The sequence below is a fragment of the Balaenoptera ricei genome, chromosome 4 (assembly GCF_028023285.1).
Source record: "Balaenoptera ricei isolate mBalRic1 chromosome 4, mBalRic1.hap2, whole genome shotgun sequence".
NCBI classification, from domain to species: Eukaryota; Metazoa; Chordata; class Mammalia; order Artiodactyla; family Balaenopteridae; genus Balaenoptera; species Balaenoptera ricei.
The window spans coordinates 50,258,288-50,270,386 of NC_082642.1; positions in this window are offsets into that span (position 1 = coordinate 50,258,288).

Genomic DNA, 12,099 nt, shown 5'->3' on the forward strand with positions numbered 1-12,099 from the left:
GTAAATTGCCAACAGCCACTCTGGAGAAGTGTACGGTGAGTCCTGAAACGTCTAAAAAGCAAAGCTTAGAGAGCATAGGGCACTTCCACTCATGGGGGTATACATTGGGAAAATTAAAAATCAGCAAGACACAAGCACCCCAAAGTTTAGGGCTGCTCTCTTGACAAGGACCTCCACTTCATTCCACCTTCAATATCCCAGGAAAGAGAAAAATGGATAAAGAAGTTGTGGTCCTTATATACAATGGAATATCACTCAGCCATGAAATCAATGTCATAAGGCTAGTAGCAGCATGATGAGTGGATTTAGGTACGACGATTCTAAGTGAAATAAGTCACACAGAAAAGGACACTTCTCATAATGTATCACTTATAGAGGGAATGTAAAAACCGTTACACTTGAACTGAATTACAAAACAGAACAGAGTCACACATGCAGAAAACACACTATGGCTGCTTAACGGGAAAGGTGAGGTGGGGTGATACATAAAACAAGGGTTTCAAATTAGCTCAGATACCGTTCCATAAACCCAATATGTAATAGACAAGACCTACTCCTTGCTCAGAGAACTGGACTCAACACGCCCTATTCACCGCACAAGAATATATCTGACTAGTAATAATCTTAAAACCTATGTATTGATATCTCTCTGTCAGTGTGTCAAGTGGGTGTAAAGTGGCATAAACACAGCAGTGAAAAGCAGCTAAACCCCATTATAAAAATAAATTACTTCGAAAAACCCATGAAACAAAGACAGTGAAAGAGAGCGAAATTCTTACACAATGCGTTCAGGGGCTGTGATGCAACCTGGATTGACCATATCTAGACCCACAGCTGGATGAGACATAAGGTTGGACACTCTTGCGGCTGAGAGGTTTGGTGAGGTTGGGTGAGCAAACGCAGACCCTTTAAAGTAATACTGCGTGGTACCCATCGCATGGGTCCCAAATCTCAAGGTTCAATGTCATCTTCCTACATCGAAAACATGCATGAGAAACACAGAAGATGGTACACCGTGTGATGGGGAAAGGTTTCTAAAACGCACCTCATTTCTCATCTCCTTGTGCCCGGGTTCACCATTCCAGCCGCTTTACTAGCAATCTCCCTCCTTGGAGCATCAGCACGTTTAACCTCCTGTTCCGTACAGGTTGCAATTTGTCCTGAGGATGAACGGGAAGACGTGGAACCAATGAGAGACTAGCTCTTGGTGTAGGGACAGGCACAGGTCACTCTATTTTCCCATCAGGAAGAAGAATTAACAACAGGCCCAGCCTGCCCCCCGGAACCAGAACAGGGCCTGAAGCCATCCTGCGCTTTGGCGGCCAGCTCCCTAAAAAGCGAGTTGTAAAATGGAGCTTCAGGGCACTGCAATTCACAAACCTGCAGAGTTATAAATGATAACTCTCGTCCACAAATATATTGAGGGAAGGCAAAGAAGAGGATTTGAAATCAAGGCAGAATTGCAGGAAACAGATTTCAGGAGGTAGATTCGAATCGCCTTTAAAGCACATGAAATGCGGCAAAACGTTGACAATGATGCCATTGGCCAAAAAGGGCGTATGCGTTTTTTCCTGAATATATTCAGGAAAAAACGCATACGCCCTTTTTGGCCAACCAAGCAACCTGGAAAGGCAAATCAGCGCTAAAAAGAAGTCTCGCTACCCATTGGTCAAAATGGCCATGCTGAAAAAAGTCTCAAAACCAGAAATGCAGGAAAGGCCATGGAGAAATGGGAGCCGTGCTACACTGATGGCCGGGATGTAAATTGCCAACAGCGACTCTGGAGAAGTGTACGGTGAGTCCTGAAACGTCTAAAAAGCAAAGCTTAGAGAGCATAGGGCACTTCCACTCATGGGGGTATACATTGGGAAAATTAAAAATCAGCAAGACACAAGCACCCCAAAGTTTAGGGCTGCTCTCTTGACAAGGACCTCCACTTCATTCCACCTTCAATATCCCAGGAAAGAGAAAAATGGATAAAGGAGTTGTGGTCCTTATGTACAATGGAATATCACTCAGCCATGAAATCAATGTCATAAGGCTAGTAGCAGCATGATGAGTGGATTTAGGTACGACGATTCTAAGTGAAATAAGTCACACAGAAAAGGACACTTCTCATAAGGTATCACTGATAGAGGGAATGTAAAAACCGTTACACTTGAACTGAATTACAAAACAGAACGGAGTCACACATGCAGAAAACACACTATGGCTGCTTAACGGGAAAGGTGAGGTGGGGTGATACATAAAACAAGGGTTTCAAATTAGCTCAGATACCGTTCCATAAACCCAATATGTAATAGAGAAGATCTACTCCTTGCTCAGAGAACTGGACTCAACACGCCCTATTCACCGCACAAGAATATATCTGACTAGTAATAATCTTAAAACCTATGTATTGATATCTCTCTGTTAGTGTGTCAAGTGGGTGTAAAGCGGCATAAACACAGCAATGAAAAGCAGCTAAACCCCATTATAAAAATAAATTACTTTGAAAAACCCATGAAACAAAGACAGTGAAAGAGAGCGAAATTCTTACACAATGCGTTCAGGGGCTGTGATGCAACCTGGATTGACCATATCTAGACCCACAGCTGGATGAGACATAAGGATGGACACTCTTGCGGCTGAGAGGTTTGGTGAGGTTGGGTGAGCAAACGCAGACCCTTTAAAGTAATACTGCGTGGTACCCATCGCATGGGTCCCAAATCTCCAGGTTCAAGGGCATCTTGCTACATCGAAAACATGCATGAGAAACCCAGAAGATGGTACACCGTGTGATGGGGAAAGGTTTCTAAAACGCACCTCATTTCTCATCTCCTTGTGCTCGGGTTCGCCATTCCAGCCACTTTACTAGCAATCTCCCTACTTGGAGCATCAGCACCTTTAACCTCCTGTTCCGTACAGGTTGCAATTTGTCCTGAGGATGAACGGGAAGACTTGGAACCAATGAGAGACTAGCTCTTGGTGTAGGGACAGGCACAGGTCACTCTATTTTCCCATCAGGAAGAAGAATTAACCACAGGCTTAGCCTGCCCCCCGGAACCAGAACAGGGCCTGAAGCCATCCTGCGCTTTTGCGGCCAGCTCCCTAAAAAGCGAGTTGTAAAATGGAGCTTCAGGGCACTGCAATTCACAAACCTGCAGAGTTATAAATGATAACTCTCGTCCACAAATATATTGAGGGAAGGCAAAGAAGAGGATTTGAAATCAAGGCAGAATTCCCGGAAACAGATTTCAGGAGGTAGATTCGAATCGCCTTTAAAGCACATGAAAAGCGGCAAAACGTTGACAATGATGCCCTTGGCCAAAAAGGGCGTATGCGTTTTTTCCTGAATATATTCAGGAAAAAACGCATACGCCCTTTTTGGCCAAGCAAGCAACCTGGAAAGGCAAATCAGCGCTACAAAGAAGTCTCGCTTCCCATCGGTTAAAAGGGCCATGCTGAAAAAAGTGTCAAAACCAGAAATACAGGAAAGGCCATGGAGAAATGCGAGCCGTGCTACACTGATGGGCGGGATGTAAATTGCCAACAGCCACTCTGGAGAAGTGTACGGTGAGTCCTGAAACGTCTAAAAAGCAAAGCTTAGAGAGCATAGGGCACTTCCACTCATGGGGGTATACATTGGGAAAATTAAAAATCAGCAAGACACAAGCACCCCAAAGTTTAGGGCTGCTCTCTTGACAAGGACCTCCACTTCATTCCACCTTCAATATCCCAGGAAAGAGAAAAATGGATAAAGAAGTTGTGGTCCTTATATACAATGGAATATCACTCAGCCATGAAATCAATGTCATAAGGCTAGTAGCAGCATGATGAGTGGATTTAGGTACGACGATTCTAAGTGAAATAAGTCACACAGAAAAGGACACTTCTCATAATGTATCACTTATAGAGGGAATGTAAAAACCGTTACACTTGAACTGAATTACAAAACAGAACAGAGTCACACATGCAGAAAACACACTATGGCTGCTTAACGGGAAAGGTGAGGTGGGGTGATACATAAAACAAGGGTTTCAAATTAGCTCAGATACCGTTCCATAAACCCAATATGTAATAGACAAGACCTACTCCTTGCTCAGAGAACTGGACTCAACACGCCCTATTCACCGCACAAGAATATATCTGACTAGTAATAATCTTAAAACCTATGTATTGATATCTCTCTGTCAGTGTGTCAAGTGGGTGTAAAGTGGCATAAACACAGCAGTGAAAAGCAGCTAAACCCCATTATAAAAATAAATTACTTCGAAAAACCCATGAAACAAAGACAGTGAAAGAGAGCGAAATTCTTACACAATGCGTTCAGGGGCTGTGATGCAACCTGGATTGACCATATCTAGACCCACAGCTGGATGAGACATAAGGGTGGACACTCTTGTGGCTGAGAGGTTTGGTGAGGTTGGGTGAGCAAACGCAGACCCTTTAAAGTAATACTGCGTGGTACCCATCGCATGGGTCCCAAATCTCCAGGTTCAAGGGCATCTTGCTACATCGAAAACATGCATGAGAAACCCAGAAGATGGTACACCGTGTGATGGGGAAAGGTTTCTAAAACGCACCTCATTTCTCATCTCCTTGTGCTCGGGTTCGCCATTCCAGCCACTTTACTAGCAATCTCCCTACTTGGAGCATCAGCACCTTTAACCTCCTGTTCCGTACAGGTTGCAATTTGTCCTGAGGATGAACGGGAAGACTTGGAACCAATGAGAGACTAGCTCTTGGTGTAGGGACAGGCACAGGTCACTCTATTTTCCCATCAGGAAGAAGAATTAACCACAGGCTCAGCCTGCCCCCCGGAACCAGAACAGGGCCTGAAGCCATCCTGCGCTTTGGCGGCCAGCTCCCTAAAAAGCGAGTTGTAAAATGGAGCTTCAGGGCACTGCAATTCACAAACCTGCAGAGTTATAAATGATAACTCTCGTCCACAAATATATTGAGGGAAGGCAAAGAAGAGGATTTGAAATCAAGGCAGAATTGCAGGAAACAGATTTCAGGAGGTAGATTCGAATCGCCTTTAAAGCACATGAAAAGCGGCAAAACGTTGAAAATGATGCCCTTGGCCAAAAAGGGCGTATGCGTTTTCTCCTGAATATATTCAGGAAAAAACGCATACGCCCTTTTTGGCCAACCAAGCAACCTGGAAAGGCAAATCAGCGCTACAAAGAAGACTCGCTTCCCATCGGTCAAAAGGGCCATGCTGAAAAAAGTGTCAAAACCAGAAATGCAGGACAGGCCATGGAGAAATGGGAGCCTTGCTACACTGATGGGCTGGATGTAAATTGCCAACAGCCACTCTGGAGAAGTGTACGGTGTGTCCTTAAACATCTAAACAACACAGCTTAGTGAGCATAGGGCACTTCCACTCATGGGGGTATAAATTGGGAAAATTAAAAATCAGCAAGACACAAGCACCCCAAAGTTTAGGGCTGCTCTCTTGACAAGGACCTCCACTTCATTCCACCTTCAATATCCCAGGAAAGAGAAAAATGGATAAAGAAGTTGTGGTCCTTATATACAATGGAATATCACTCAGCCATGAAATCAATGTCATAAGGCTAGTAGCAGCATGATGAGTGGATTTAGGTACGACGATTCTAAGTGAAATAAGTCACACAGAAAAGGACATTTCTCATAAGGTATCACTTATAGAGGGAATGTAAAAACCGTTACACTTGAACTGAATTACAAAACAGAACAGAGTCACACATGCAGAAAACACACTATGGCTGCTTAACGGGAAAGGTGAGGTGGGGTGATACATAAAACAAGGGTTTCAAATTAGCTCAGATACCGTTCCATAAACCCAATATGTAATAGACAAGACCTACTCCTTGCTCAGAGAACTGGACTCAACACGCCCTATTCACCGCACAAGAATATATCTGACTAGTAATAATCTTAAAACCTATGTATTGATATCTCTCTCTTAGTGTGTCAAGTGGGTGTAAAGCGGCATAAACACAGCAGTGAAAAGCAGCTAAACCCCATTATAAAAATAAATTACTTTTACAAACCCATGAAACAAAGACAGTGAAAGAGAGCGAAATTCTTACACAATGCGTTCAGGGGCTGTGATGCAACCTGGATTGACCATATCTAGACCCAAAGCTGGATGAGACATAAGGGTGGACACTCTTGGGGCTGAGAGGTTTGGTGAGGTTGGGTGAGCAAACGCAGACCCTTTAAAGTAATACTGCGTGGTACCCATCGCATGGGTCCCAAATCTCCAGGTTCAAGGGCATCTTCCTACATCGAAAACATGCATGAGAAACCCAGAAGATGGTACACCGTGTGATGGGGAAAGGTTTCTAAAACGCACCTCATTTCTCATCTCCTTGTGCTCGGGTTCGCCATTCCAGCCACTTTACTAGCAATCTCCCTACTTGGAGCATCAGCACCTTTAACCTCCTGTTCCGTACAGGTTGCAATTTGTCCTGAGGATGAACGGGAAGACTTGGAACCAATGAGAGACTAGCTCTTGGTGTAGGGACAGGCACAGGTCACTCTATTTTCCCATCAGGAAGAAGAATTAACCACAGGCTCAGCCTGCCCCCCGGAACCAGAACAGGGCCTGAAGCCATCCTGCGCTTTGGCGGCCAGCTCCCTAAAAAGCGAGTTGTAAAATGGAGCTTCAGGGCACTGCAATTCACAAACCTGCAGAGTTATAAATGATAACTCTCGTCCACAAATATATTGAGGGAAGGCAAAGAAGAGGATTTGAAATCAAGGCAGAATTGCAGGAAACAGATTTCAGGAGGTAGATTCGAATCGCCTTTAAAGCACATGAAAAGCGGCAAAACGTTGAAAATGATGCCCTTGGCCAAAAAGGGCGTATGCGTTTTCTCCTGAATATATTCAGGAAAAAACGCATACGCCCTTTTTGGCCAACCAAGCAACCTGGAAAGGCAAATCAGCGCTACAAAGAAGACTCGCTTCCCATCGGTCAAAAGGGCCATGCTGAAAAAAGTGTCAAAACCAGAAATGCAGGACAGGCCATGGAGAAATGGGAGCCTTGCTACACTGATGGGCTGGATGTAAATTGCCAACAGCCACTCTGGAGAAGTGTACGGTGTGTCCTTAAACATCTAAACAACACAGCTTAGTGAGCATAGGGCACTTCCACTCATGGGGGTATAAATTGGGAAAATTAAAAATCAGCAAGACACAAGCACCCCAAAGTTTAGGGCTGCTCTCTTGACAAGGACCTCCACTTCATTCCACCTTCAATATCCCAGGAAAGAGAAAAATGGATAAAGAAGTTGTGGTCCTTATATACAATGGAATATCACTCAGCCATGAAATCAATGTCATAAGGCTAGTAGCAGCATGATGAGTGGATTTAGGTACGACGATTCTAAGTGAAATAAGTCACACAGAAAAGGACATTTCTCATAAGGTATCACTTATAGAGGGAATGTAAAAACCGTTACACTTGAACTGAATTACAAAACAGAACAGAGTCACACATGCAGAAAACACACTATGGCTGCTTAACGGGAAAGGTGAGGTGGGGTGATACATAAAACAAGGGTTTCAAATTAGCTCAGATACCGTTCCATAAACCCAATATGTAATAGACAAGACCTACTCCTTGCTCAGAGAACTGGACTCAACACGCCCTATTCACCGCACAAGAATATATCTGACTAGTAATAATCTTAAAACCTATGTATTGATATCTCTCTCTTAGTGTGTCAAGTGGGTGTAAAGCGGCATAAACACAGCAGTGAAAAGCAGCTAAACCCCATTATAAAAATAAATTACTTTTACAAACCCATGAAACAAAGACAGTGAAAGAGAGCGAAATTCTTACACAATGCGTTCAGGGGCTGTGATGCAACCTGGATTGACCATATCTAGACCCAAAGCTGGATGAGACATAAGGGTGGACACTCTTGGGGCTGAGAGGTTTGGTGAGGTTGGGTGAGCAAACGCAGACCCTTTAAAGTAATACTGCGTGGTACCCATCGCATGGGTCCCAAATCTCCAGGTTCAAGGGCATCTTCCTACATCGAAAACATGCATGAGAAACCCAGAAGATGGTACACCGTGTGATGGGGAAAGGTTTCTAAAACGCACCTCATTTCTCATCTCCTTGTGCTCGGGTTCGCCATTCCAGCCACTTTACTAGCAATCTCCCTACTTGGAGCATCAGCACCTTTAACCTCCTGTTCCGTACAGGTTGCAATTTGTCCTAAGGATGAACGGGAAGACATGGAACCAATGAGAGACTAGCTCTTGGTGTTGGGACATGCAGAGGTCACTCTATTTTCCCACCAGGAAGAAGAATTAACCACAGGCTCATCCTGCCCCCCGGAACCAGAACAGGGCCTGAAGCCACCCTGCGCTTTTGCGGCCATCTCCCAAAAAGGCGAGTTGTAAAATGGAGGTTCAGGGCACTGCAATTCACAAACCTGCAGAGTTATAAATGATAACTCTCGTCCACAAATATATTGAGGGAAGGCAAAGAAGAGGATTTGAAATCAAGGCAGAATTGCAGGAAACAAATTTCAGGAGGTAGATTCGAATCCCCTTTAAAGCACATGAAAAGCGGCAAAACGTTGACAATGATGCCCTTGGCCAAAAAGGGCGTATGCGTTTTTTCCTGAATATATTCAGGAAAAAACGCATACGCCCTTTTTGGCCAACCAAGCAACCTGGAAAGGCAAATCAGCGCTACAAAGAAGTCTCGCTTCCCATCGGTTAAAAGGGCCATGCTGAAAAAAGTGTCAAAACCAGAAATACAGGAAAGGCCATGGAGAAATGGGAGCCGTGCTACACTGATGGCCGGGATGTAAATTGCCAACAGCCACTCTGGAGAAGTGTACGGTGAGTCCTGAAACGTCTAAAAAGCAAAGCTTAGAGAGCATAGGGCACTTCCACTCATGGGGGTATACATTGGGAAAATTAAAAATCAGCAAGACACAAGCACCCCAAAGTTTAGGGCTGCTCTCTTGACAAGGACCTCCACTTCATTCCACCTTCAATATCCCAGGAAAGAGAAAAATGGATAAAGAAGTTGTGGTCCTTATATACAATGGAATATCACTCAGCCATGAAATCAATGTCATAAGGCTAGTAGCAGCATGATGAGTGGATTTAGGTACGACGATTCTAAGTGAAATAAGTCACACAGAAAAGGACACTTCTCATAAGGTATCACTTATAGAGGGAATGTAAAAACCGTTACACTTGAACTGAATTACAAAACAGAACAGAGTCACACATGCAGAAAACACACTATGGCTGCTTAACGGGAAAGGTGAGGTGGGGTGATACATAAAACAAGGGTTTCAAATTAGCTCAGATACCGTTCCATAAACCCAATATGTAATAGACAAGACCTACTCCTTGCTCAGAGAACTGGACTCAACACGCCCTATTCACCGCACAAGAATATATCTGACTAGTAATAATCTTAAAACCTATGTATTGATATCTCTCTGTCAGTGTGTCAAGTGGGTGTAAAGTGGCATAAACACAGCAGTGAAAAGCAGCTAAACCCCATTATAAAAATAAATTACTTCGAAAAACCCATGAAACAAAGACAGTGAAAGAGAGCGAAATTCTTACACAATGCGTTCAGGGGCTGTGATGCAACCTGGATTGACCATATCTAGACCCACAGCTGGATGAGACATAAGGGTGGACACTCTTGTGGCTGAGAGGTTTGGTGAGGTTGGGTGAGCAAACGCAGACCCTTTAAAGTAATACTGCGTGGTACCCATCGCATGGGTCCCAAATCTCCAGATTCAAGGGCATCTTGCTACATCGAAAACATGCATGAGAAACCCAGAAGATGGTACACCGTGTGATGGGGAAAGGTTTCTAAAACGCACCTCATTTCTCATCTCCTTGTGCTCGGGTTCGCCATTCCAGCCACTTTACTAGCAATCTCCCTACTTGGAGCAACAGCACCTTAAACCTCCTGTTCCGTACAGGTTGCAATTTGTTCTGAGGATGAACGGGAAGACTTTGAACCAATGAGAGACTAGCTCTTGGTGTAGGGACAGGCACAGGTCACTCTATTTTCCCATCAGGAAGAAGAATTAACCACAGGCTCAGCCTGCCCCCCGGAACCAGAACAGGGCCTGAAGCCATCCTGCGCTTTGGCGGCCAGCTCCCTAAAAAGCGAGTTGTAAAATGGAGCTTCAGGGCACTGCAATTCACAAACCTGCAGAGTTATAAATGATAACTCTCGTCCACAAATATATTGAGGGAAGGCAAAGGAGAGGATTTGAAATCAAGGCAGAATTGCAGGAAACAGATTTCAGGAGGTAGATTCGAATCACCTTTAAAGCACATGAAAAGCGGCAAAACGTTGAAAATGATGCCCTTGGCCAAAAAGGGCGTATGCGTTTTCTCCTGAATATATTCAGGAAAAAACGCATACGCCCTTTTTGGCCAACCAAGCAACCTGGAAAGGCAAATCAGCGCTACAAAGAAGACTCGCTTCCCATCGGTCAAAAGGGCCATGCTGAAAAAAGTGTCAAAACCAGAAATGCAGGACAGGCCATGGAGAAATGGGAGCCTTGCTACACTGATGGGCGGGATGTAAATTGCCAACAGCCACTCTGGAGAAGTGTACGGTGTGTCCTTAAACATCTAAACAACACAGCTTAGTGAGCATAGGGCACTTCTACTCATGGGGGTATAAATTGGGAAAATTAAAAATCAGCAAGACACAAGCACTCCAAAGTTTAGGGCTGCTCTGTTGACAAGGACCTCCACTTCATTCCACCTTCAATATCCCAGGAAAGAGAAAAATGGATAAAGAAGTTGTGGTCCTTATATACAATGGAATATCACTCAGCCATGAAATCAATGTCATAAGGCTAGTAGCAGCATGATGAGTGGATTTAGGTACGACGATTCTAAGTGAAATAAGTCACACAGAAAAGGACATTTCTCATAAGGTATCACTTATAGAGGGAATGTAAAAACCGTTACACTTGAACTGAATTACAAAACAGAACAGAGTCACACATGCAGAAAACACACTATGGCTGCTTAACGGGAAAGGTGAGGTGGGGTGATACATAAAACAAGGGTTTCAAATTAGCTCAGATACCGTTCCATAAACCCAATATGTAATAGACAAGACCTACTCCTTGCTCAGAGAACTGGACTCAACACGCCCTATTCACCGCACAAGAATATATCTGACTAGTAATAATCTTAAAACCTATGTATTGATATCTCTCTCTTAGTGTGTCAAGTGGGTGTAAAGCGGCATAAACACAGCAGTGAAAAGCAGCTAAACCCCATTATAAAAATAAATTACTTTTACAAACCCATGAAACAAAGACAGTGAAAGAGAGCGAAATTCTTACACAATGCGTTCAGGGGCTGTGATGCAACCTGGATTGACCATATCTAGACCCAAAGCTGGATGAGACATAAGGGTGGACACTCTTGGGGCTGAGAGGTTTGGTGAGGTTGGGTGAGCAAACGCAGACCCTTTAAAGTAATACTGCGTGGTACCCATCGCATGGGTCCCAAATCTCCAGGTTCAAGGGCATCTTCCTACATCGAAAACATGCATGAGAAACCCAGAAGATGGTACACCGTGTGATGGGGAAAGGTTTCTAAAATGCACCTCATTTCTCATCTCCTTGTGCTCGGGTTCGCCATTCCAGCCACTTTACTAGCAATCTCCCTACTTGGAGCATCAGCACCTTTAACCTCCTGTTCCGTACAGGTTGCAATTTGTCCTAAGGATGAACGGGAAGACATGGAACCAATGAGAGACTAGCTCTTGGTGTTGGGACATGCAGAGGTCACTCTATTTTCCCATCAGGAAGAAGAATTAACCACAGGCTCATCCTGCCCCCCGGAACCAGAAGAGGGCCTGAAGCCACCCTGCGCTTTTGCGGCCATCTCCCAAAAAGGTGAGTTGTAAAATGGAGGTTCAGGGCACTGCAATTCACAAACCTGCAGAGTTATAAATGATAACTCTCGTCCACAAATATATTGAGGGTAGGCAAAGAGGAGGATTTGAAATCAAGGGAGAATTGCAGGAAACAAATTTCAGGAGGTAGATTCGAATCGCCTTTAAAGCACATGAAGAGCGGCAAAACGTTGACAATGATG